The sequence below is a fragment of the Erpetoichthys calabaricus genome, chromosome 6 (genome assembly GCF_900747795.2).
Source record: "Erpetoichthys calabaricus chromosome 6, fErpCal1.3, whole genome shotgun sequence".
NCBI classification, from domain to species: Eukaryota; Metazoa; Chordata; class Cladistia; order Polypteriformes; family Polypteridae; genus Erpetoichthys; species Erpetoichthys calabaricus.
Genome location: NC_041399.2, coordinates 97,658,360 through 97,684,895, shown reverse-complemented (window position 1 = coordinate 97,684,895; position 26,536 = coordinate 97,658,360).

Here is a 26,536-nt window from a genome sequence, read left to right as displayed (position 1 = left end):
CTTGCCTTCCCTCTAGGACTTCTGACTCATTTATGTTTGTCTTTGCTACCACAAGGAAGCAGTGCAACAGACATTTCCCTAAGTGCTACTAAAGTATACATGTGCCTTCACCAAAATCATCTCTACAATCCATCATGTTTTCCCACCTCGAATCTTTACCTTAATCTGTTTTCTTGTTTCTTTCACAACTTCTGAAATGTTTGATTGCAACAGTTTTAAATAATGTAATTATGTCTCTAATTTTGCAGTCTCAAATCATTATCCAGCCCTTGTAATTAGGAAGCACAATAAAAAATCCTATTTTGGTAGCACAATATATGAATATAAAGCAAATGTAGTTGGGACATCAGAATATCACTAGGGATATTCATGCACACTTCCACGTCCATATGAAACCATTTCAGAGGCGCAGAAATAGTTATGAATGTATAAAATTCAAATACTCATAAGCGATAAACCAAATGCACTAAAAATTAATTGAAACATTATTACACGTCAACTTTGATATCTATAGATTCTGTGGGACGATCTATCTAGCTTGCTAGGGGTCATCACGCTTGTAATAATTTAAATATATGACAGTATAATTTATGTGCATAAATCTGCATGCTCACAGCTTTGTTTCATGATGTTGATGTACAGTTTGTTTGTCCCAACTGACCCAAGAAAGCTAATTTTAATAAATGCTTGCTACATTCTTTTATGGTTAACTCCCACTGTGATTTTCCCTTTCTTACAGTATTTGTTATTTGGTTTTCCCTCTTCTCTTTTCGTATAAACACAATTGATTTACCTTGATGCTTGCAAGACTTTACAAAAAAAAGGCAAGCTGAAAGATGGCAAATGAGGATTTATGCATATGAAATTATTTGCAAATTTTCATTTCACCTTTCAACACGTCCCTCTTCCTAATGAAATGACTTATAATTCATATGGAACTTTTTAAAGGTATCCCTTAACCTGAACAATGTTATGTTGGACAAGTTACCCTCATTTATCCATCCATCCATTTTCCAACCCGCTGAATCCGAACACAGAGTCACGGGGGTCTGCTGGAGCCAATCCCAGCCAACACAGGGCACAAGGCAGGGAACCAATCCCGGGCAGGGTGCCAACCCACCGCAGGACACACACAAACACACCCACACACCAAGGCCAATTTAGAATCGCCAATCCACCTAACCAGCATGTCTTTGGACTGTGGGAGGAAACCAGAGTGCCCGGAGGAAACCCACGCAGACACGGGGAGAACATGCAAACTCCACACAGGGTGGACCCGGGAAGCGAACCCGGGTCTCCTAACTGCGAGGCAGCAGCTCTACCACTGCGCCACCGCGCCACCTGTTACCCTCATTTATTGCAGTACTAATTCAGTTTCTCTCTTAGTTTTGCTGTGCAAGGAGAGATTTTTTTCTTCTGATATCCCAGCTTTCCTACTGGTATCACATAAAAGATATTTTTATTTTCTTAAATACTGCCTTTAGCCTGTCCAGTGATAGTCCAGTGGCTGAATCAAGATTCTGGTAGTGTTTTTTATGCATGTGCAGTGTGTTAATTCTAACATGATGACTTTCCAATTTAAAAAGCTGTTCATTTTTACTGGGGAATTTTTAAAGGATAGAGTTTCACTGATGCATATCCTCAAGCAGATTTTCTTTTCTGCTCATGAATTATCTTCTGTAAAATCTGGTTTCTGCATCATTTCCAATCTATCCAAAACTAATTTAGTTTACTAGCTCATCTCTTTTCTAGTCACACGTTTCATTTAGGTGCTTCTATTACACCTGTGACTTGAGAAATCCAAGTTTCTTAAAAGAAAATTTGAATGCTGGAAGCATATTAGTTATACATTAAATAAAATCTACAATGTAATCTATGCTTTGCAAGGTGAACCCTGTTCTGTCAGGACATATTTGCATAAAATTACAAGCACTAAAATTATGGTCCTCATATATAATGGATGGTCATCTGGCTAGGAAGGAAATGGCAAAGGACAGGGGAGGTATCTGTAAAGGACTCAGTCTGTTACAGACTCTAAGAGAGGAACCCACCACAGTTTATGAGTGTGTAGTATGAACAAAACACAGCAGCAAAGAGAACACAGTGAGATAGTTCCAGGATTACACAATAAAAGAGACAAATACGTTATATATAGTTATATATATAGTATTTAAACTAAATCCTTTAAGAAATACTTATAATAATTTGAGCAAGGGTTTGCCAAGACTTTTTCACCATACTCTATATACCCCAATAGTTTGTTACCAGTGCATTTCTACTTATCGTTTTGTTTTTTTAAGCCATATGGCAGCAGTTTTTCTGGGTCTTTAAGATGTCTGTCCACCCCGATTTAAACCAGTGTCACACTATACAACTTCTCCTGAGATTTTTTTGTCATAGCTTTCATCTGGATAATGTTAAGAAAATCATAGTAAGTCCTAGATGGTTCCAGCACATGCCTATGTAGTGTGAGACACACGGCAACTCTGAAAAGACCCAACAATTCTCTGCACCTCGCTACAAAAATTAAACCAGTTTGATTTTCTTGCATTAAGTTACAAGTTATAGGGATGAGCTCTTGCATCTGTGAAAATTAACAGCCAATGATTGTGCAACCAGAAGTACAATGCATACAAACATTCCTTCCAAATGGTGAAGATCAATGGTGGATGAAAAGAAAGAAGAAAAGTGAGTGCTTTGGCCTGAATAAACACTGAAGAGGCTTGTTGGACTTTTAACTCAGCACAGATGTCTGCTCAGTGTTTTGTGTTTGCAATTATGCAATACTCCCTACCTCATTTTCTGGTATACTCCATGTTGATTGTCTGCAAAAATGAAGCAACCTCATGGTACAGTACAAGATTTGGAAATGTGTTAAAAAGTCATGAAGGAATAGTGTGATCAGTAATTACAATTGTGAAATCTGACACATTCAGAGGCAACATGATTCATCAATTTATTTGACATGTTGTCCACTGGAACTTGTGATGAGTCCAGTAGTATGAAATTGCCCTTACTATAGGTAAGGGCTGTGTGTAATTGGTGCCTTCAATCAGCAGAGAAGATTAATACTTTCTTCATCATCATGCATTTATCAAGTCATCCACATCTCCAATATTTTTGGCCACTTCTTTGAAGTTTGACTTGTCAGGCCACTATTTAGGGATGACGGATTAGATCATGCTGTGATAAAAGGGCAAAATAACACCCCTGTCCACTTTGAATCATCTTAAGTTTATAAAGGAGAAATAGACTTTCGTTAAATTTAGAAAATTTTTGGCATTTGTATTCCAATAGATTATTGTCTATGTGAGTGCCTAGATATTTGTATTCAGACACAATTTCCACCTGCTTCCTCAGGATTACTAGTGGTGAACATACAGATTTCTATCTCCGAATGTCAAGTAAAATTTCTTTAGTGTTTTTGAAACTCTGAGAAGGTAGGTATTGTAAAAAATCACTAAACAGTCTACTTGATTTAAGCAAGTAAGGTACATCCTCTATACTTATGTTTTTACATTAAGGAAAATGGAACTTATCTTAAGAGTCTTAGCCTGTGACTGTAAAATGTTCTTCACCAAATATTCAAAACATTTTATTAAAATGAAAGCAAGGGCTGCTTGGTTATAGTAATTCATACTCCTTGGGTTGTAAATCTTAGTAATGTGGGTTATCACTGATCTAAACTACAATACTGTAACTTTGGGACCATTTAAGAGCAAATGAACAACTGGAGAGAGCCGCACAATATAGGCGGTATCCTGATAAGCCATCTGGTCATTTTGTCCTTTTGATTTTGACCTGGCATGTAGAATTCTGTACCTTACCTGCATCACAGAAACATTTTCGACATTTTTCCAGAGAATCTTCCATATTTGTTTATTTTTGATACTGAAATCATTCATTTCAAATCTTGAGTAAAGCCATTTAGTTCATTAGCAAAGAGACCGTGGTCCTTGTTTATTGGAAAGGCCACTTTTCATTAGCACTCAATCCTGTCACATGTCAGATTTGTGTAGAAAGTACAGCTCTTAAGGGGAAGGATTTCAATGCTAAACTAGGGAAGGGTTTGGAGGTGACACAGCTGCTCATCTGTCTTCCTTTTTTATCTACAAAAAAGAAGACAAGAACCCAGAAGAAGAACCTTTACTCCGCACCTCATTCTGCAGCTTCTGCCTCTCTAACTATAAATAAATGACCTTCACTTCCTGTTGGTGTTCTTATTAGACCAGCAGAAGTGTTGCACCATAACTGCATATTTTTCAATTTCAATCTACCTTCCTTTTAGCCTGCTTAAGGCTTGTGACCCAGGCCTTATTATATTTTATTTATTTCATTTGTGTAACACAATTTCTAAACCCTGCCAGACTAAGTCCATGTCCAAACATACCTGGGTATTTTTTTTAAATATACCTTTTTGTATACATTTTGCCCTTTTGTCCACACGCAAGCTGCGTTTTAGGTCCTTAAAAACTGAGCTTTTGAAAAACTCCTGCCAAGTTAAAGATGTTTAAAAACTCAGGTTTCCCTGTACCTGCAGACAAAGAAAACAGAGTTTTGGCTTGTAATGTCAGAGTATGCGCCAGTATCTTCATTGCTTGATGTCAGTGTTGTGTGCCTGTTTTGTTTATATGAGGCAATTTTGTGTAATGGCGAACATAGCTAAAATAGTGCTGGTGTTAACCTTGTTAATGTGACTTTTTACATGTTTACATTTAAATGTACAATTAATTGCTTTATCATTATATTAAGCAATAGATGCATCAGAATGCGCTATGTTGTTAGCTGATATATCGAACATTCTGATGACACAGACCCAGGTGCCAATGTCAACGGTTAGGACAAGACCCAGATGAACCTCTTGTTGGTGGAACAACTTTGAAAATGAAGTGGTTGTTGCTGAAGAATGGCAAGAGAATTTTCATTTGTGAAGGACATCGCTGCTATATTTGAGTGAGCTGCTTCGCCGGCACATCAAATGCAAGACAACTGTAATGAGATTGCCTGTCAGTGTTGTCAAAAAAGTTGCCTGCACACTCTACTATCTAGTAGATGAGAGGTGATTATGCAAGACGGCAATCGCCTTGGGGTTGTCAAGATAGGTGGTTTCTAAAATAGTAAGGCAAGCGTGTGAAACAATTATACTCCACTTGGGCCCTGTGTATATACAATTACCTCTCACTGAGTCCAAAGTAGAGGAACTTGTAGCAGGATTTTACTGATCCCATGGCATCCCTCAGTGCATCTGTGCTGTAGATGGGACTCATGTAGAAATAAAGCAGCCATCATTAAATTCCATGGATTATTTGAACAGAAAGGGGAGGTTTTCTCTTAACATACAAGCCACCTGTGATCACAAGTGTTCATTTATTGACGTTGTAGTGAAATGGCTAGGTAGTGTTCATGACACCTGTATTTTTGCAAAATTCCATGCTGAACATACATTTGAAAGACAACATAATCCCCCCATAAAAAAAAACAAATTCTACAACATGAGGAGGCCTGCTTAATTAAGGAGTATGCAAATGGGGGAACAGTACTTTGGACAGTCCTTATGTCGAGCTAGAAAGAATGGCTATAGAATGCGCTTTTGGCAGACTGAAACCACAGTTTGGGATGTTAGGAAGGGTGATGGACATTAACCCAAATGACCTTCCCTTTGTTATATATGCCTGTTTCGTGCTCCATAACTACTGCGAGGCCACCAAGGAGATGATGGACAAAATCAGAGTTACCAAGGCAATTCAGCATGACAAGGACAACCAGCCAGCCTTACTTCAGAAAGGACTGCATCACAGCAGAAGGGAAGAGGGTCAGAAGAGTGCTCACTGAATTCCTGGATTCATAAAAGACATTGTCGTTCTTTTCTCTGTATGCCCATTATATGTGTGTGAGGTAGAGTGTGTGTGTGTGTGAGGAAGGTCGGTTGTGTGAGGCAGAGAGTATGTGTGTGATATGCTGGTCAAACCCAATCAAAGTTTGTGCAGTGTGGTCCTGAACACGTGCAAAAAGAAAGTGATATGTTTCCTTAAGTTAAAAATTGTTCTTTCAATGAAACTACTGTTAATTCAATTTTGTTTAAAATGAAAATGGTGTATGTTGTATGTGGTTGTCATTTCCTAAGTTGTGAGTTTACAGCACACATAGTTTACAACATTCTTTCTTATGTTAATCAATCACTCGGACATCTGTACAAGTTTCAGACTTCCTTTATTGAATAAAGTCTTCATTTTGTTGGCACTGACGAGAAAGCCAATGATATACAAAATCAAAAAGGGACTGTCTATTTTAATTAACACATGGAATGAGGAAGGCACTTGCAAATGAGGTAGTTAAATGAACTGCTTTTTCTGTAAAGCATAACACTCTTTAAAAGGGTTTGTTAATCCATGACTAACACAACAGTCCACTCTTCACTCTTGAAGATAAAAAACTGGCGCTGCCTAACAGCTGAATCAACACATAACACTTCATCAATAGGTGTACTTCAGCAACAGTCTTAATCACAAATAATATTTAATATTAAATTATAATAAACATAAATACAATAATAAAAAGTAATAATAAAATATAAAGATACAGCACAAAGAAGGACACACTAATATATTTTGTCAAGAATTTCAAATATCATCATGAAACAGGGCTTGTGTGAAGGAAAACTTTCCAAAACCATGCAAAGATGGAGTGAAGGAAGAGGTGTGTGGTGATTCACTTACAGTAGTGTTGGGTGGAAATGTGCCAGGTATTGGTGTTGGGTGAAAATTTACAAGGTGTGTGTAATGGTGGTGCAGATGCATAGATGTGTCCATAAGGGCCCCTGGTTTGGTATGGAGACAAGTTGAATGGTTGTGGCACTGGATGCATAATTTGTCTCAGCAGTGAAAATCCATCTTCAATTCAACTGGTCAGTTTCTCTAGAATAACAGATAATTTACTGAAATTTACAGAAGCCTGCCACTCTGATGTCTCCATCATGTCCAAAATTCTTTTTTATCTGGATGTCTTTCTGGGCTGCATACAGAAACTCAGTCTCAGCTGAAAGCGTTTTCGTAAAGTCTATCCTCTTTGTGTCCCTTGCGTTTTTACTTGAAAAAAGTAAATTATTTAATATTATTTAAAGCTGTATTAAACAAAAAGTAAAAATACATAAGCTTACATGATGATAATGCATATTACAACAGATTAGACAAGTAAATGTCACAACAGTCCGGTCATGGAATATAAGTTCATTCACTGAAGTACTGTACTGTATATAGTTTTGAGGCAGATGTATTTTGACTGTTTTCATTTTCTAATACTTATTATTATTTGTTAACTCATTAGTTACTTTGCATTCAGATTATTAATATAAATCATCTAGTTTATTAGAAGGTGTTTTTATAGATTAAGCTATTGTGAGACTTGCCCGGACACCACCAGTCGGAAAGCACATCTTTGTAAAAATGCACACGTTTATTATACACAAATACACAGTCCCACACAGCACACAGTGCTCCCAGCACCAAATCATCCCTATTCTGGCTTCTATCACAGTCTGTGGCTGCCCTTCCTCTCCTCCCGGGAGCTTCATCCTGCTCCCGCTTCCGACTCTAGCTCCCACATTGTAGGAAGGCGGCCCCTTTTATTCCCGCCCGGATGTGCTCCAGGTGTCCGATGACGTCCTTCCGGCAGTACTTTCTGGTGTGGTGGAAGTGCTGCCCTTTGCACCGGAAGCACTCCATGCGTCCCTGGAAGGGTCTTCCTCCATCTTTCCGGGCGTGGCGGAAGTAAATGTCTCCCGGGTTCCATGATGCTTAAGACGCCCCATGACGGTGGCCACGGGTCCCAATGGGTTAGAACCTCCTTGCTCCTTTCCCGTGGTCCTCTCTTAACCCAGGGCGGTTGTCCCCTCATGACCCGGAAGACATACGGTAAATGTCACCTTCCGGTCCTTCCAGGCGTCCCAGCTGGGTAATAACCCTAGGCTTCTGTGACACTACCCAGCAGTATAAAGTAATTAAGGTGAACCCCACCAGATGCAAAATTATAATTATATAATTAAATGATATAAATTATAATAACCCCAGGCTCCTGTGACACTGCCCCACCGCCAGTGAAGACTCGTCGGTCGTAGCGGCCAGTCCCATGAGGGTAGCTGTCTGCTGAAACGGGTTCAAAATGTTGTCGTCCAGGGCCCAGTCCTATAAGAAAAGTAATTAAGGTGAACCCCACCAGATGCAAAATTAACGCAATGGTGACATTAATGATTCCATAAAATATATATTATTATGAAACAGCCAAATCTGCATTTTTACTTTTGCTACTTAGTACATTTTGATGCTAATACTTTTGTACTTTTACTTAAGATTTTGAATGCAGGACTTTGGTACTGCTACATTTACAAAACATCTGAGTACTTCTTCCACTTCTGCAACAAACACAGTTCCACTATAGTGTTGTTTAGAGCCTTAAAACATATAACAGTATATATAGTCTCTAAAAACATGTACTGTAACTTTAAGCACTTCTTAACAATCAACATCTTACATTAAGTAGATCTCTTTTCTCCTTCACCACTGAGGGGGGCTAATTGCTGCCATCAGACTCTTGTAGTTGATCAGACACATCTGACATTTCCGCAATGGAGAGGTTAAGTGAAGATGAAGACGATCCAGAATTTGAACTGTGACAATCAGAAGTGAATTAACATCTGTCGTTTTTATACTGGATGGAATGGTAGTTGTTGCTGGTGAATCACCCCAAATCTGTTCACTTTGCTCAAAGTAAAGGTGAACGACTCTGCCATGTCTGCTTCTCTGACCAGAGTTTACTACCTGTCTATATTTACCCCGTATCGCCTTCAGTTTAGTAGTGATGATGACCCTGGTTATATCTTCCTTGCAATGAGGAAACTCTGGGGACATCTTGGAAGGGTACTTCCCTGAGAACAGAGCCAGGATGTTGGTGTACTTAGATTGGAAAGACTCACAGTCTAGATTCTCCTGAGTTTTGCTAACTTTATATTCAAGTGTGATACTGAGGAATAACTCCAATTCATGATCAGGCCACACATAAAATTTCCACCTTTTCTCGAAGCACCATTGTTATTTCACATCCAGAACTGGTAATAACTTTTATCAGGCTTCTGATTGGCCAACATGGTGTTACGATTAAGATTATATCATCACCTGTCATTTTGACATACTCTTTACAGTGCTTGACTGTGGATTTTTGCATGTTCATGTGGATGGAGGTTTTTATGATGTGCATGTGGATGGGATTTTTTTTTTAAAACAAAGAAGGAAAACTCCCGTTTTATAAAATACTCAGGTACATGTGGACAGGGTCTTACTTTAGATTATCATCGTTATACATTCTCTGAATTTGTTTTTCATGTAACTTCAAGTACAAGTTCAAATTTAACAGCCATGTGTACAGAGTACAATGGAATTTTTATTTCCATTTCTGACCAACATGCAACACTTTGTAGTTAGGGTTCTCACGGAGTCACTTGATGGTGATGGTCATACAGACTTCTGGCTTTTAATCCATCCATCATTGTTGGAACATCATGGTGCTTTGGGTAGCGCCACCACCAAAAGGACACCGGAAAAGGAAACAGAAGAGAGAGTAGGGGTTAGTACAGATTCTGAATGAATAGTTATTATAATGAATTGGATATACAGAGTATCAGGATTAAATTACAGTGAAGTTATGAGAAGGCCATGTTAAAATAATGTGTTTTCAGCAGTTTTTTAAAGTGCTCCACTGTATTAGCCTGGCGAATTCCTACTGGCAGGCTATTCCAGATTTTAGGTGCATAACAGCAGAAGGCCGCCTCACCACTTCTTTTAAGTTTTGCTCTTGGAATTCTAAGGAGACACTCAGTTGAGGATCTGAGGTTGCGATTTGGAATATAAGACGTCAGACATTCCGATATATAAAATGGAGCGAGATTATTTAAGGCTTTATAAACCATAAGCAGAATTTTAAAGTCAATTCTGAAAGACACAGGTAACCAGTGTAGTGACATCAAAACTGGAGAAATGTGTTCAGATTTTCTTTTCCTGGTAAGGATTCTAGCAGCTGCATTCTGCACTAGTTGCAAACGATTTATGTCTTTTTTGGGTAGTCCTGAGAAGAGTGCTTTACAGTAATCTAGCCGACTGAAAACAAACGCGTGAACTAATTTCTCTGCATCTTTCGATGATATAAGAGGTCTAACTTTTGCTATGTTTCTTAAGTGAAAAAATGCTGTCCTAGTGATCTGATTAATATGCGATTTAAAACTCAGATTACAGCTTTTTACCTCCGTTTTGACTTTTAATCCTAATGCATCAAGTTTATTTCTAATAGCCTCATTGTATCCATTATTGCCAATCACTAAGATTTCAGTTTTCTATTTAATTTGAGAAAGTTACTATTCATCCATTCTGAGATACAGGTTAGACATTGTGTTAGTGAATCAAGAGAATGGGAGTTATCAGGTGCTATTGATAAATACAGCTGTGTGTCATCAGCATAGCTGTGGTAGCTCACGTTATGTCCCGAGATAATCTGACCTAATGAAAGCATGTAGATTGAGAAGAGCAGCGGACCCAGGATAGAGCCTTGTGGAACACCATATAGGATATCATGTGTCTTTGAATTATAATTACCACAACTAACAAAGAATTTTCTCCCTGCCAGGTAGGATTCAAACCAATTTAAGACGCTGCCAGAGAGGCCCACCCATTGACTAAGGCAATTCTTAAGAATATTATGATCAATGGTGTCAAATGTGGCACTCAGATCTAAGAGGATGGGAACAGATAAATGGCCTCTGTCTGCATTTACCCGCAAGTCATTTACTACTTTAACGAGTGCAGTTTCTGTGCTGTGATTTGTTCTAAAACCTGACTGAAATTTATCAAGAATAGCATGTTCGGCCTATCTAGGTATTGTTCCTGACTTTTGCCTGCTAAAATTTAGATGTTTGTATTTTTGGTTGAAAGAGCACTTTTTTTGTGTCCCATAATGCAGACCTATGGATTGACTAAGAAAGGACAGATGTACTACAGAGAAGGTAGGAGGCCACCACCATATAATGCTTTGCCCTTTCCCAGATGATACCACTATAATTCTTTATGCTTTAGGTAGTGTATTTGATACAGATTGCAAGGCAACCTTAAACTGTCCTTGGACCCGTTTCTGTGATACTGACAGATTAAACATGACAAATAGATTAATATAAAAAGACCCAAGTGAAACAGAGCAAAGAACAATTTGTAATAAAAAAGTATATACAAGTCACAGAAATAAATAGCAACAAATAGATCCATAACCCCACATCCCCAACACATACAGTATACAAATAACACGTAAGAAAAAATCTTAGATAGTAGACCACACACAAAGTACTGTCACTTATTAAGTGAAATTGTAGTCTTTTCCCCATTCCCGTGTGTCTACAGATGCACTATTCCAGTAAAAGCGTTTATACACCTTACCCAATCCCAAACACCTCTGAAACAAAATTTCTTCAATGTTCAAGTGCAGAACTCCTCTGTCTGGCCTTAGATAGTCCATGACTGTTATATCCACCATTAGGTTTGGGTTTTGTATTGCTCCTTTTTTCTTGCTTTTTTGCTCTACTTCTGTTAACTCTAAGTTGGCACTGATTTTTACAACCACCTCCTGGAAAGGTCCTCATTATTGCCATCTGCCTAAAATGCCTGATTTACTCCGTTCAATTTTTTTATATGTACTTGGATGGAGACATTTAGGATGACACAGCAGAAAGATAGAACACAAACCAGAAAAACACATTATGTGTCAGCGCTACTGCCATTTTCCCAGGCTGTTCAGAGGTAGTACACAGTTCTTGTTTATTTATTAGTACAACCAGTTTAAGTTTACCCGTAATTGAGGAGTGTAGTGATCTCTTATAAATGTTCAGAAAAGGGTATTTTTGTTAAGTGGCACAAAAATATTGCATATTCACCTGACTCTGGAAAAATCAAATTGACATACGGGCCTACATATTATTTAGTAGGTATATAGGTATATTATAGATTGCATAGGTATACCCAGGGTGACAGGCAGTATTTTATTTGCTCGATTTCATTGATTTTTGACATTTTGTTTTCCATCATTGGTCTCTTCTGTTTGTACTTTGGATTAATAAATGTACAATTTTTGCATATATATATGATATATATTTATTTATAATATATATATTTTTTAGCCTCTTTATCATTTATTTTGAAACAAAATGCAAAACAGTGTGTCAAAGTTTTGAGGTCTCAGTCTGGAATTTTAATTACTTTGTCAAGGTTGTCAGTAGGCAAAGATAAGCTTATTCACCTTCCTTGGCTATGGGCAGATCTCTCTTCCTTTCAACACAAGTGCCATTTAATTTCAAGAGTGGAATTAACACATCAGATATTTCATAAGTATTTAGGCTTTTGAACAGTTACTTTTTTATTTTACAAGAGTATTGGAATTAAAATGAAATATAGAATTTCTGACACTTTAGCCAATATACAATTTTTTATGTGCTATTAGTTTAATTGGAGAGTCATTATCTATTATTATGACTTAGAAGAAGATCACATCATATTTTAAGGGACAGCCATTTAGGACTCCACATCATTCAAAAGTGTTTACAAATTTGTACAAACACATATTAAGTATTTTGAATCCTCTGACTCAAAAGACTGAATAAACTTTTATAGTCTGAAGTAACAGATTGCCTGTCTATATTTTATTTGTAATAATTTTCTTCTATAGTTGGTGATTAATTAAATTGTGTAGGTAAAATATGTTAATGTACAGTAAAATTAATTAAAAAAAATAGGACTTTATTTGTCCTCAGGAGGGAATATGACTTTTTACAGAAACTCTTTAATATTTATCCATTTACCTCCACTTGACCATATCACTTCTGTTTCCAATTCCCCTGGACCTGCCCTTCCTGTCATTTCTGTTTAACCACCACCTCTGTACTATGTATTCAGTTCATTCATGAGCTCCATCTATAAAGACTGTCACACACGTGCAAGTAGGAGACAGCTAAAAGGCCTGAGTAAATGTAATACTACACCAGACCAGGGGATGGCAGAGTGTGCTGACTGTCTCTCTCAGCTTCTTGCAGACCATTCCCGGGAAATCTCGCCAGGTCCCAGCACCTTAGATAATGTTACTTCCGGCTCCATCACCTCTGATGACGTTACTTCCAGTTCCAGCATAGATGACATCATTTCCAGCCCTTGAAAACGCCATCTTACCTCCTCAGTTCTGTTTTGGACTCAGTCTTGTGAATATCTCTGTTCAATTATTTCAAACTTTTGCAGCTGGAATATAATATATGGGTGGCTGCCCATACCTTTATAATGTCTGGAGACTCATTCTTCTTGCAGTGGCGTAGTCGGCAGGATTTGGTTCCTGAAGAAAATGGGACAGGACCAAAGAAATAACCAGGTGAGAAAGTACTGGGGTTGAGTTTCCGGGTGGGGAGCGTATCCGGGGGTCAGGAGTAACTTGCTGCAGGTTCCACTTCCTAAATATGAAACCGGGCTAATATTTTCTCAAAGGAAAAATATGGATGAGACTTACAGACATGCTCTGGTTCCTATGGAGGAAACGAAAAGGGCTCACTATGTTCTCTCGGTAGAGAGAGCTGAGCTGTCCATTGGGGTTACGATCCCAGATAAATATGGGCTTTCCCCAGGCCAGCAGGTAGAAAACTTAAAAAACTGGGAGTTAGATCCTGAGAGATCTATCCGGGAGCAGGCAGAAGCTCTCTGGGAACAGCTAGCTCATTTGCTAAAGCCTTTTGAGCTGTCCTCCTTGCAAATAGTGCAGCAGGCAGCCTGCCTATATCTATTAAAAGGACTCCCCAAAACATTTGCCCAGCCGGTCTGGGGAGAATTACACAAAATGGAGAAGCTTAAAAAGCTCCCAGAAACATCTAAGCCAGCCTCGCAATCTGAGGGAGCAGAACGGTCCTCTAGTGGATTCTGTGGGCATTACATCACACAAATTAGGTCTCTTTCATGTAAATATGAGCCTGTTACACATTTCCCGGGCCACGGAGCATCCAACCTGCCACGGGACAAGAAAGGATGCAGGTGGAATGGGAGAGGCGGTTTGTGTGCACTTGTCAACCCCATTTTGCTAGTACATACTAGAGTAGTAATAGTTAATGGATATAAAGTCGAAGCACTCCTCGATTCTGGCAGCAACATTTCCATTGTGGCTCGCAGATATGTATTACCGCGACAATGGATAAAAATAAAGACCAGTATTACCTGCGTACATGGTGAAACCTGTAAATATAAAACTGCCCGATGTTTCATCAGCTATGGAGGATCGCTGAAAAAAATCCCCGTGGCGGACCTTCCGAGTCCATTTTTCGCAGTGATTCTGGAGTGGGACTGGTCATACATTAAAAGCGGTATACTAATTACTATTCCCGGAAAAAACTTAGGCCTAGCTATAGACGAGGATGACTCGACTAGACGCTGTGTAATCAGCCGGCGGAGAGAGATTCAGAAGTCCAAGAGGTAGACGGGGAGGTTCCTTGTTGCAGGTGGACATGTCATCACCCCGTGCCTCAACGAGCCAGGAGGAATCCCTGCCCCTTGAGGTCAGGCCAGATCCTCTCTCTGAAATGCACTTTCAGTTCAGAGAAACGCCAGCTTCTTTCATAAGGGAGCAGTGGAATGATGACTCCCTAAAACATGCAAAAAATGCACCAGTACTTGTCAATGGCCAACGCACTCATCAGCCCATGTCACAGGGTCCTCACTTTGTGATAGAAAATGACCTATTATGTCGAATAGTTGAGCGTGAGGGGGAAGTGAGAAAGCTGTTGTTAATCCCACAAATTTACCAGCAGTAAGTCTATGAATTAGCACATGCCCACCTCCTACGAAGCCATTTGGGCACCAGAAAAACACTAAAGCGGATTAAGCTCCGATTTTTTGGAATAGCCGGCTGCTTGCTGCTCATGTTAATCGGCACATTTAGAAGACAAAGGAGAGGTGAGAACGGTTTTAAGGTGGGCCGGATCTACAAGTTTTTTCGTAGACTCCGGTAATTCTAGTGTTAAAGCAGCTGATGTTGCAAAAGGAGTTACAGTGTTAACCAGGCAGAGGCCTCAAGTTCTGGAAGAGGTGGAAAAACTGTTGCTAGTGTGGCTGAACGAGAAGCAACTTGCAGGGGACAGCGTAAGCAAGGCGATGTTATGCGAGAAAGCCAGGAAGATTCATGGTGATTTGCTGCAAAATTATCCTTCTACGAGTGGCGAAAGTGAGGAATTTGAAGCCAGTAGAGGATGGTTTGAAAAGGTTCGCAAGAGAAGTGGCATTCATAACATGGTAAGGCATGGAGAGGCTGCTAATTCCGACGCTGAAACTGCAAAAGAATTTGTGAAAAATTTCACAAAATTAGTGGAGGACGAAGGCTACATCCCACAACAAGTCTTCAACTGTGACAAGACTGGATTGTTCTGGAAGAGGATGCCGAAGAGGAACTACATTACCCAGGAAGAGAAGGCTATGCCTGGCCATAAACCAATGAAGGACAGGTTAACCGTTTTGCTGTGTGCTAATACTAGTGGCGACGTAAAAATCAAGCCGCTACTCGTTTACCAATTGGAGAACCCTTGTGCTTTCAAGCAGCACAATGTAAACAAAGCCAGACTGCCCGTGATGTGGAGGGCAAACAAGAAGGGTTGGGTCACAAGGACCTTGTTTTTGGAATAGCTACACGAGGCTTTCGCTCCCGCTGTAAAGTGATGTCTCGAAGAGAATAACCTGCCTAAAAAATGCCTTCTTCTGATGGACAATGCACCGGCACACCCTCCAAATTTGGTTGACGATATGGTCAAGGAGTACGACTTTATTAAGGTCTTGTTCCTCCCCCCCAACACGACTCCTCTTCTGCAGCCCATGGACCAGCAGGTTGTTTCAAATTTTAACAAGCTGTACACCAAAGGACTATTCGCCAGGTGTTTCAATGTGACCGAGGAGACGTCTTTGACCCTGAAAGAGTTCTGGAGGTACCATTTTAATATCATTCGTTGCATCGGCCTCATTGATAAAGCCTGGGAAGACGTCACACACCGGATCTTGATCTCTGCCTGGAAGAAACTTTGGTCTGAATACATTCCTGAACAGGTTTTAGAAAGCTTTGAGCCTCCTGTTGTGGATGAGATTGTGTCCATTGGCAAGAGCATGGGTCTTGAAGTGGACAATGAGGACATTATGGAGCTGGTCCTGGATCACAAGGAGGGGCTGACGATGGAGGAACTCGCTGAACTCCAGCAGGAGCAGCTTAGGTTGCTCACCGAGGAGCAGTCCTCCAGGGAAGAAGAGGAAAGGGCAGTTATAAAAAGTGATGCGATAAAAGCCATCATGGAAAAATGGAATGAGTGCCAGGATTTTTTCGAGCAGAACCACCCTGACAAAGCGGTTATGAACAGAGTGATAAACATGACGAACAACAATTTTGTCTCGCATTTCCGAAAAATTTTAATGTGTAGGAAAAGACAAGTTACATTAGTCCGCTATTTTGCGAAGTCTGATCCACCAGCTAAACAGCTAAAAACACCAGAAACCCAAGAAATTACAACAGAGAAAACACCTGAAGGAGAACATTCCTCCATCGCGGAGCCGGACTCTCCCTCAAAACTGTAACCTCCTCTCCATCCAGTTCCTCCTCACTTCATGCCAGAACTCGACTCATGCAAGATTAGTTTTCTTGGTGGTTTATGGTTAGTTTTTGTATTACGTATTTTTCAAATGTTCATTTTTCGGTTCGTAGTGTGGATTGTTGCAATGTTACTTTTCTTGGTTGTTTATTAAATTACGGATATTTCAAATGTTCATTTTTTTCCCTGTGCTTAAAACTCATTAAAAAAAGTTTACACAGCGATCGGGTCGTAAGGCTATTAGTGTGAACTCCTGCAATGTTACTTTCTTGGTTGCTTATGGTTGGTTTTTAAATAAAGTTTTGGATTTGTTCAAATGTTCCTTTTTTCCCTGTGCTTAAAACTCATTAAAAAAAGTGTTTACAGCAATCGGGTTGTAAGGCTATTAGCATGAACTCCTGCAATGTTACTTTTCTCTGTTATTCAAGGTTTTCTCAGTGTTATTCAATGTCTTTACATTTAGTTTACTATTACGCTGTGCATTCTATGGTATAACCTACTTATATTTGTGCTTAAAAATCTTTTTTTTTTATATTTACATACAGTTCGTACGGTCTAGAACAGATTAATTGTATTTACATACAATTCTATGGGGGGAAATTACTTCGGGTCACAACCAAATCGGGTTACGACCACAGTTTTGGAACGGATTACGGTCGTGACCGGAGGTTCCACTGTATATATTGTGAGACTTGCCTGGACACCACCAGTCGGAAACCACATCTTTATAAAATCCACACGTTTATTAATCACAATAAACACAGTCCCAAAACACCACACAATGCACACAGCAATAATCACCCCAATTCAGTCCTTTCTCAGTCCTTAGCCGCCTCTACTCTCCTCCTGGGAGCTTTGTCCTACTCCCACTCCCGACTCTGGCTCCCAGATTGCTGGAAGGTGGCACCTTTTATCCCTGCCCGGATGTGCTCCAGGTGTCTAATGACATCCTTCCGGCAGCACTCCGGGCGTCCCTGGCAGGTTCTTCCACCATCTTGCTGAGTGTGGAGGAAGTAACTATTTCCAGGTCCCACAAGGTTTAAGGCACCCTCTGGCGGTGGCCACGGGTCCCAACAAGTTATAATCTTTTCTCTCTTTTCCCATGGTCCTCTCCTGCTGTAGGGAGGTTGCCCCCTCGTGGCCTGGAAGCTATTCTTGCCACCTTTCGGTCCTTTTAGGTTTCCCTGCCAGGTCAGAACCCCAGTCGTGACACTGCCCTTCCGCCAGAGAAGACTTGTCGGTCAAAGCGGCCATTCCCGCGAGGGTATATTTTGGCCGAAGCGGGCTTAACTGGTTGTCTCCTAGGGCCTGGTCCTATAAAAAATAAAATAGACACAGGGGCGGAGCCATTGCCCTGACGCCACTGTCTGGCGTTTTTCCCTCTGAAATAGGGCCAACGCTCCCCCCTTTGAACAGCACCCTGGTCGCCAAAACCTTGGCACCAGCTCCGTATCTCTCTTGCCCCCGTCTTTGGGTTAACTATAGGGACCGCTCTTAGACTTATCATCCCCGCTGACTTCGCGCAGAGGACAACCTATCATGCTACGTGAGCTCACATGCTCACGTCTCCTTTTATAGGAAGAACCGGCTTTCCTCCTTAGATTCTTCCTTTTTCTCTGGGGCATTCTGACGGCTTGGGTCTTCCTACAGGAAACGAAAAGACCCCTTGCCATCTGCGCGCCTGCAGAATGACGTGAGACTGATGCTGGCTCTGGAGGTAGAGCACTAAGACCCATGGCACTCGTCAGCCGGCGTCTAGGCTCCACCCATTCCAAGTGATCAGCACTTCATGTCGCTTCCACTGTCGGAGATGCAGCTACTAAGTCCCCAGGACCACGCGATCCTGGAACGGATTCGCTCGCACCTCCCTCTTCTTTTACGGTACCGGTATTACTCACCTGTACCGTCACGATGCTCCGGCCAAAGATTCCAGCAGCACGCCCCTCTGCCTCGTGACGTATCGTCTGACGTGGCGCAACCGCCTTCCCCTTCAGCTCATCAATATAGACTCGAAGGTCGTGTTCCACCTGCTGCACCATCTGCCGTAACAGAAGCATCCTCCCTGATTCCTTTGGAGCTGCAGGTAAAAATACAGTATCAGCCAGTGGAGGACTTACCTGTAAATCTGTCCTACTCACCGGCTGTATACACTGGAGCTTTCTTCCGGGATTCACCGGACCCTCCCCTTGTTCAGGATGGATGTTCACCGGTCCCGTCATCAACCAATCACCGACGGGAGCATGGCACACACCGTCCAATTCCTCGCCTGTCACGGGGCAGGACTTCCGGTCTATCGCCATCTTCACCATTCTCCCGAGGTGTCTGTGAGACACGTTGCAGCCACTCTGCCTCGGCTTCTGGAGACGTGACGGATCCTCCCCTTCCTCTAGTGTCGCCGTCCCGGCTTTGAAGACAGGATAGGCACACCCCAGCCAGTGACGTGATTCCAGGAAAGCTCCTCCGGACGTGTCAGTGGTTGTGTCTACTGCAGTCCCTCCGGCGACGATGAACGCTGGGGAATCCCCTTCTCCTCTGCCTTGGCTGGCATGCCTCAGCCCCCTCGGGTGGAAGACAGCAGTATGGGAGAATCTCAGACGGCCTCAGAGCAATTTGTGGAACGTCCGTGGTGCGTGTGCGGACCGTCTCCAAGCAGGACATGTGTGTGGCCAACTGAGGTACCGGGCAGCTCACAAAAATTTTATTTGTTGGGTCCCCCACTTTGTAACAAGTGGAAGGTCCCTGTTCGGGCACCACTGTGAGACTTGCCCGGACACCACCAGTCGGAAACCACATCTTTATAAAATCCACACGTTTATTAATCACAATAAACACAGTCCCAAAACACCACACTATGCACACAGCAATAATCACCCCAATTCAGTCCTTTCTCAGTCCTTAGCCACCTCTACTCTCCTCCTGGGAGCTTTGTCCTACTCCCATTCTCAACTCTGGCTCCCAGATTGCTGGAAGGCGGCGCCTTTTATCCCTGCCCGGATGTGCTCCAGGTGTACTAATGACGTCCTTCCGGCAGCACTTCCTTGTGTGGCGGAAGTGCTGCCCTTTGCCCCGGAAGCACTCTGGGTGTCCCTGGCAGGTTCCTCCGCCATCTTGCCAAGTGTGGCGGAAGTAACTATTTCCAGGTCCCACAAGGTTTAAGGCGCACTCTGGCGGTGGCCACGGGTCCCAACGAGTTATAATCTTTTCTCTCTTTTCCCGTGGTCCTCTCCTGCTCCGGGGCAGTTGCCCCCTCGTGGCCCGGAAACTATTCTTGCCACCTTCCGGTTCTTTTAGGCGTCCCTGCCGGGTCAGAACCCCAGTCGTCTGTGACAATATATATATATATACGAGGAGGGACCCAAAAATAACCGGAATTTTGTTGTTGTTAGGTTGGTACTTGTAGTACGTGGTTGGGCCGCTAGGGCAATCTAGTTACACTCCTCACAAGTCAGTCTGCCAAGTGCCATCAGTCTGGAAGGTTGTGCTTGTGTTCAGTGAATTTTTTTGTAAAAGTAGGTTGCGCAACAGTGTGAGAAGGAAACGCCCTGATTTGTGGGAGTCAGGCGATTGGTTCTTTCATCATGACAACGCTCCATCTCACACTGCTCTCAGCATTCGCCAATTTTTGGCAAGAAACGGTATGACAACCCTGAACCACCCACCCTACTCACCGGATTTAGCTCCGTGTGATTTCTTTTTATTCCCTCGGATGAAAAAAGACTTGAAAGGAAGGCGTTTTGCTGACGTCGAAGAGGTAAAACAAGAAACAACCAGAGCATTAATGGGCATTACTTCAGACGAATTTAAAAAATGTTTCAAACAATGGAACAAACGGTTAGATAAGTGTATTTCCGCCAATGGAGAATACGTTGAAGGAAACTAATTGTAGTTTGTACAGAAAATTAAATTAAACACGTTTTAAAAATATTTCCGGTTATTTTTGGGTCCCCCCTCGTATATATATATATATATATATATATATATATATATATATATATATATATATATATATATATACACACATACATAAATGTACTAAGCAGTTATATGGGAATATTTTTTTTTTCTTTTTAACAGTATTTTCATCTTGATATTCATTCTATTTTTCCGAGCGTTCTAATTGTTTAATTAATCCATTGTTTTCTAATTATTGGGCCTAATGCTAAAGTAGTTGCAGCCTTTCATTATTCAGTGTTGTTTGCCTGGGTGTCTGCTCTGTTCATTTTTATTGTTGTTACTAGGGCGGCTAGCCCCTCCGGCACCTTTGGCACCCAACCCCCAGTTGTGGCCAGTCTGCTGCTCACATTATGAAGAGGGGGGCTAAGCGCACCCCAAGGAGACACGGTCACTCCTTCGAAACCCCTTCTTAAACGGTGATACAATGGAAAACAAATGCAGTTTTTTTTTTACCTCCTTTTTGCTCGTTCAGCTGCTGGCTTACTGCTGCCGTGCCACATGATCTGCATCTCGTGCCACACTTCAAATGTTTAAAAGCCTGTACAGCAGCTGTCCTACTCTTTGTCTTTTATTTCCGGCCCCGGGATTGGTCAAATCTCTTGGCACAAAGTCTCGTCTCACGGGACATGAGTTCTTGATATTTTTCAGTTTATAATTCAAAAACGGACCAAGAATCTGAAAATCTAATAACATCACATTAAAGTTCGATAAATTCTGAAAAGAATGATACCAAACATATATATGTAGATTTTAAAATAATCCAAATTTAAAGCGTGACAAAAAACACGACATAAAAACGTCACATAAAATCGCTGTACAAAATCATTGCACTTTTAGGCTTAGGATTTTATATATATAGAGTAGATTAAGATACAATGAAGGGATAAACTGCATTTAAATATATAACAAAAATGTAAATATTTCTAGATGTCCTATAAATGTTAAAATCAAACAAACAAAAAAAAAAGTCCTATAAATGTTAAAATCATGCCTCTGTGCTTTCTTAATGTAGAATAAGAGAAGAGAAAAAATATACCAGCTAATTAATTGAGATCAGTGTTATCGGTTGTCATTGATTATGAATCTGGTTGAAGCAAAAACCTAAAGCCACGGTGGGCCCCCAGGACCAACTTTGAGAACCCCTGATGTAGAGTAACCAGTCAATGTGTGGTTATTTGTATAAAAGTGCCTTTTGATATGTCTAAGTCCTAGTGTTTATAGGCATTTAAAAAATAGGGGGATGCATCACTAGTAATACTAATTGCATATATGATTTTACTTTTTTTGGAAGATGAATTTATTGAAGGAACTTAACTTCATTGTTTTAGTGGAATGTCTAACAGTTACTTTTCAGAAGTGAAGAGACAGAGGATAAATTCATTTAACAGCTTTTGTTACAGTTGATATAATGGACTTCAAGAATGGGAGAGAATAAAATGAGGCAATCTGTAAAAAATAAATAACTATGTAATTCCAAGGGATTAGAGCCAGTACAGCATGTGATCTTCAATGGAATGCATCCCACTTGACCTTATACAGGCAAAATGGGTATAGTTTAGCAACTTTTGTTTCTTATACTATATTGGGTGGTAGATGGTGTTCTCACTGAGCACAACTTTTTATGCAAACTTGAGTGTGTTAATAACAAAAAAAGAGTGCCCTGAGAAGAACACAGTGAGAAGAATGGGCTTTGCTTTCTCTTGTTCTAGTTTCTTTTTCTCCTACACATCCGATCAGTCTCAGAACACACAAGGTTTCCTTAACTGCCTCTCTACCAAACCACTCATTGTACTCTTTGTTTTGTTCTTTTTCACCCAAGAAAAAAAACTATCCCTACCTTTTACTCTTTACTTTGCAAAGCATCCTAATAACATCTGCCCTTGATTTCCCTTGGGTCCAGAGACCTTTCTCCCCTCTTGTCACCTCTCTCATTGGACACTATAGTTTTTGAAAGACTTACAGAAATAATAAGTCAAATACTATTATAGGACAACAGTTCCACTTGAAAGCATCTACCAAAATGCCTAGATATATTCTTTGTTTTTAAATTGTTCTATTTATTTCATCATAGGAATTTCTTCCTTAAAGGATAATAAAGCGGGATAATAAAGGTCAATATTTTTCAAGTTGAAGTTATTTCTTCACAAAACATGCTATATATGCATTTGCCATGCAAAATTGTGTCCTAAAGTTAATCCATAGATTAAAAAAAAATATCTTACCTGCCCTGGCGCTTTACATCGTAGTCTATGGGGTACATAAAATCTTGCCAAATACATTCGTGTTTCAAGCCTAGACAGTTGTCGAGAATTGATCTGGGTCTTGTGATTACACACACATTGTAAAATGTTTTGAAAGAATACCAGTATTTACTCTTCCTGCGCAACAACCTTTCACCTCCCCTGAGGGGTGGCTTCCTCCTGACTGACTGAATCACAGTAAACTTTTTGTGCCATGTGGTTGCTTTTGTTTTGATTTACTTTCTTATTTACGTGAGAATTAGTAGTGAATAGAAAACATATCCTTACCATGAAAAAAATATATATATATACCAAGAATATGAGATAAAGAGAGTGCTTCCAGGTTCACTTTATTGTTACAGACATGTATCAGAAACATGAAAGGTGCAAACCAATACTCAATAGCTGTTTTGGTTTGAAAAATAAACTTATTTAGTATGTTTTTGAGCTTTTCTTCCTTGCTCCATACCCTCAATTGTAAAACACTTAACTTCAGAAAACAATTTCACCTGGTAAATGCTGTCATAAAAAAGATAAAGACAAAGATAATGTGTGGGGGAAGCCTCCTCATATAATCTCCAGGCGAAGAGTAGTCAATTTGGACTGATGTTCTAGTCATCTGTAAGGATTACAATCGACAAACTGTTACAGACATGAGGTTTCTTATATATGATGAAATACAGGAAGGAAATGGCATAAAACAGGGGAAGCGAAAATGACATTGACATAGGAACTGGAATTGATGTTGTCAGAGAGGAGACTGAAATGAAGTCATCAGCTGGAGACCAGAAATTATGTTATTGGAGGAAGATGGAAGTGATGTCATCAGTTGGGGACTGGAAGTGACGTCACCGTTCGGGCTGGGAAGTGACGTCATCTGATAGGTAAGTGCATTGTGGTCATCTGCTTGGAATGGGAAAGATTTGTTATTGTTCTGTTGGTTTGTTGAAGAAGGGAAAAAGGTGTTAGTACTTGTTCCCAACCCTTTTTCTGTTGTCTTTCACTCTCATTTTGACCTTTTGGCTTCCTCCTAAACGCACGTGTGTGACAACACATACAGTATATGCTGTGTTTGTGAAAAAATAACTTTGACTTGAAAAATATCAAACTTATCCTTTAAGCACTAAGGAACTGGAAAAGAGGCCTAAACCACTCCCATAATAGTATTTGTTCTCACATTTTGAAACAATTTAAAAATAAAGGCTTGTTGATATGAATTACAAGTACAGAGTATTCAGAATAAAGGTGGTACCTGTAGCAATTTCAAATAACACAGAATAATAGGAGAGAGATCCTCTTCTTCTTTCGGCTGCTCCCATTAGACGTCACCACAGCAGATCATCTTCTTCCATATCTTTCTGTCCTCTGCATCTTGCTCTGTCACACCCATCACCTGCATGTCCTCTCTCACCACATCCATAAACCTTCGCTTAGGCCTTCCTCTTTTTCTCTTGCCTGGCAGCTCTATCCTTAGCATCCTTCTTCCAATGTACTCAGAATCTCTCCTCTGCACATGTCCAAACCAACCCAATTTTGCCGTTCTGACTTTGTCTCTAACCGTCCAACATGAGCTGATCCTCTAATGTACTCATTTCTAATCCTATCCATCCTTGTCACACCCAATGCAAATCTTAGCATCTTTAACTCTGCTACCTCCAGCTTTGTCTCCTGCTTTCAGGTCAGTGCCACTGTCTCCAACCCATATAACATAGCTGGTCTCACTACCGTCCTGTACACCTTCCCTTTCACTCTTGCTGATATCCATCAGTCACAAATCACTCCTGACACTCTTCTCCACCCATTCCACCCTGCCTGCACTCTCTTTTTCACCTCTCTTCCACAATCCCCATTACTCTGTACTGTTGATCCCAAGTATTTAAACTCACCCTTGCCAACTCTACTCCTTGCATCCTCACCATTCCACTGACCTCCCTCTCATTTACACACATGTATTCTGTCTTGTTCCTACTGACCTTCATTCCTCTCCTCTCTAGAGCATATCTCCACCTCTCCAGGGTCTCCTCAACCTGCTCCCTACTATTGCTACAGATCACAATGTCATCAGCAAACATTATAGTCCACGGGGACTCCTGTCTAATCTCGTCTATCAACCTGTCCATCACCACTGCAAATAAGAAAGGGCTCAGAGCCAATCTCTGATGTAATCCCACCTCCACCTTGAATGCATCACTCCTACTGCAGACCTCGCCACGGTCACACTTCCCTCGTACATATCCTGTACAACTCTTACATTCTTCTCTGCCACTCCCGACTTCCTCATACAATACCACAACTCCTCTCGAGTCACCCTGTCATATGATTTCTCCAGGTCCACAAAGATGCAATGCAACTCCTTCTGGCCTTCTCTATACTTCTCCATCAACACCCTCAGAGCAATCATAGCATCTGTGGTGCTCTTTCTTGGCATGAAACCATACTGCTGCTCACTATTCATCACCTCCCTTCTTAACCTAGCTTCCACTACTCTTTCCCATAACTTCATGCTGTGGCTCATCAATTTTATCCCCCTGTAATTATTACAGTCCTGCACATCCCTCTTATTCTTAAATATCGGCACCAGTACACTTCTTCTCTCACTTTCCAAGATTCCATTAAACAATCTGGTTAAAAACTCCACTACCATCTCTCCTAAACACCTCCATGCTTCCTCAGGTATGTCATCTGGACAAATGGCTTTTCCATTCTTCATCTTCTTCATAGCTGTCCTTACTTCCTCCTTGCTAATCCATTGCACTTCCTGATTCACTATCTCCACATCATCCAACCTCTTCTCTCTCTCATTCTCTTCATTCATCAGCCTCTCAAAGTACTCTTTCCATCTGCTCAACACACTCTCCTCGCTTGTGAGTATGTTTCCATCTTTATCCTTTATTACCCTAACCTGCTGCACATCTTTCCCAGCTCGGTCCCTCCGTCTAGCCAATCAGTGCAGTTCCTTTTCTCCCTCCTTAGTGTCCAACCTCTCATATAACTCCTCGTATGCCTTTTCTTTTGCCTTCACCACCTCTCTCTTCACCTTGCACCTAATCTCCTTAAACTCTTGTCTACATTCTGCATCTCTCTGACTATCCCACTTCTTCTTTGCCATCCTCTTCCTCTGTATACTCTCCTGTACCTCCCCATTCCACCACCAGGTTTCCTCTGTCCAGATGTCATGCCAAGCACCCATCTTACTGTCACCCTTACTACATCTGCTGTAGTTTCTCAACTGTCTGATAATTCTTCACTACTACCCAGTGCCTGTCTCACCTTCTCCTTAAACTCAACCTTGCAGTCTTCTTTTTTCAACTTTCACCATTTGATCCTTGGCTCTGCCCTCACTCTCTTCCTCTTCTTGATCTCCAATGTCATCCTACAGACCACCATCCTATGCTGCTGAACTACACTTTCCCCTGCCACCACTTTGCATTCTTCGATCTCCTTCAGATCAACTCTTCTGCATAGGATGTAATCTACCTGTGTGCATCTTCTTCACTGCTCTTTTTTTCTTTTAAGTTCAATAATAATTACTGTTTATAGTTATTTATTAGTAACTATTCTAATGTGGGTGACATAAAGAAAAATCCATTCAGACATAAGGAGAATGTGTCTTCTTCACACAGATAGTGACAGACCTAGGTTTTGAGGCCTCTGGAGATGTGAGACA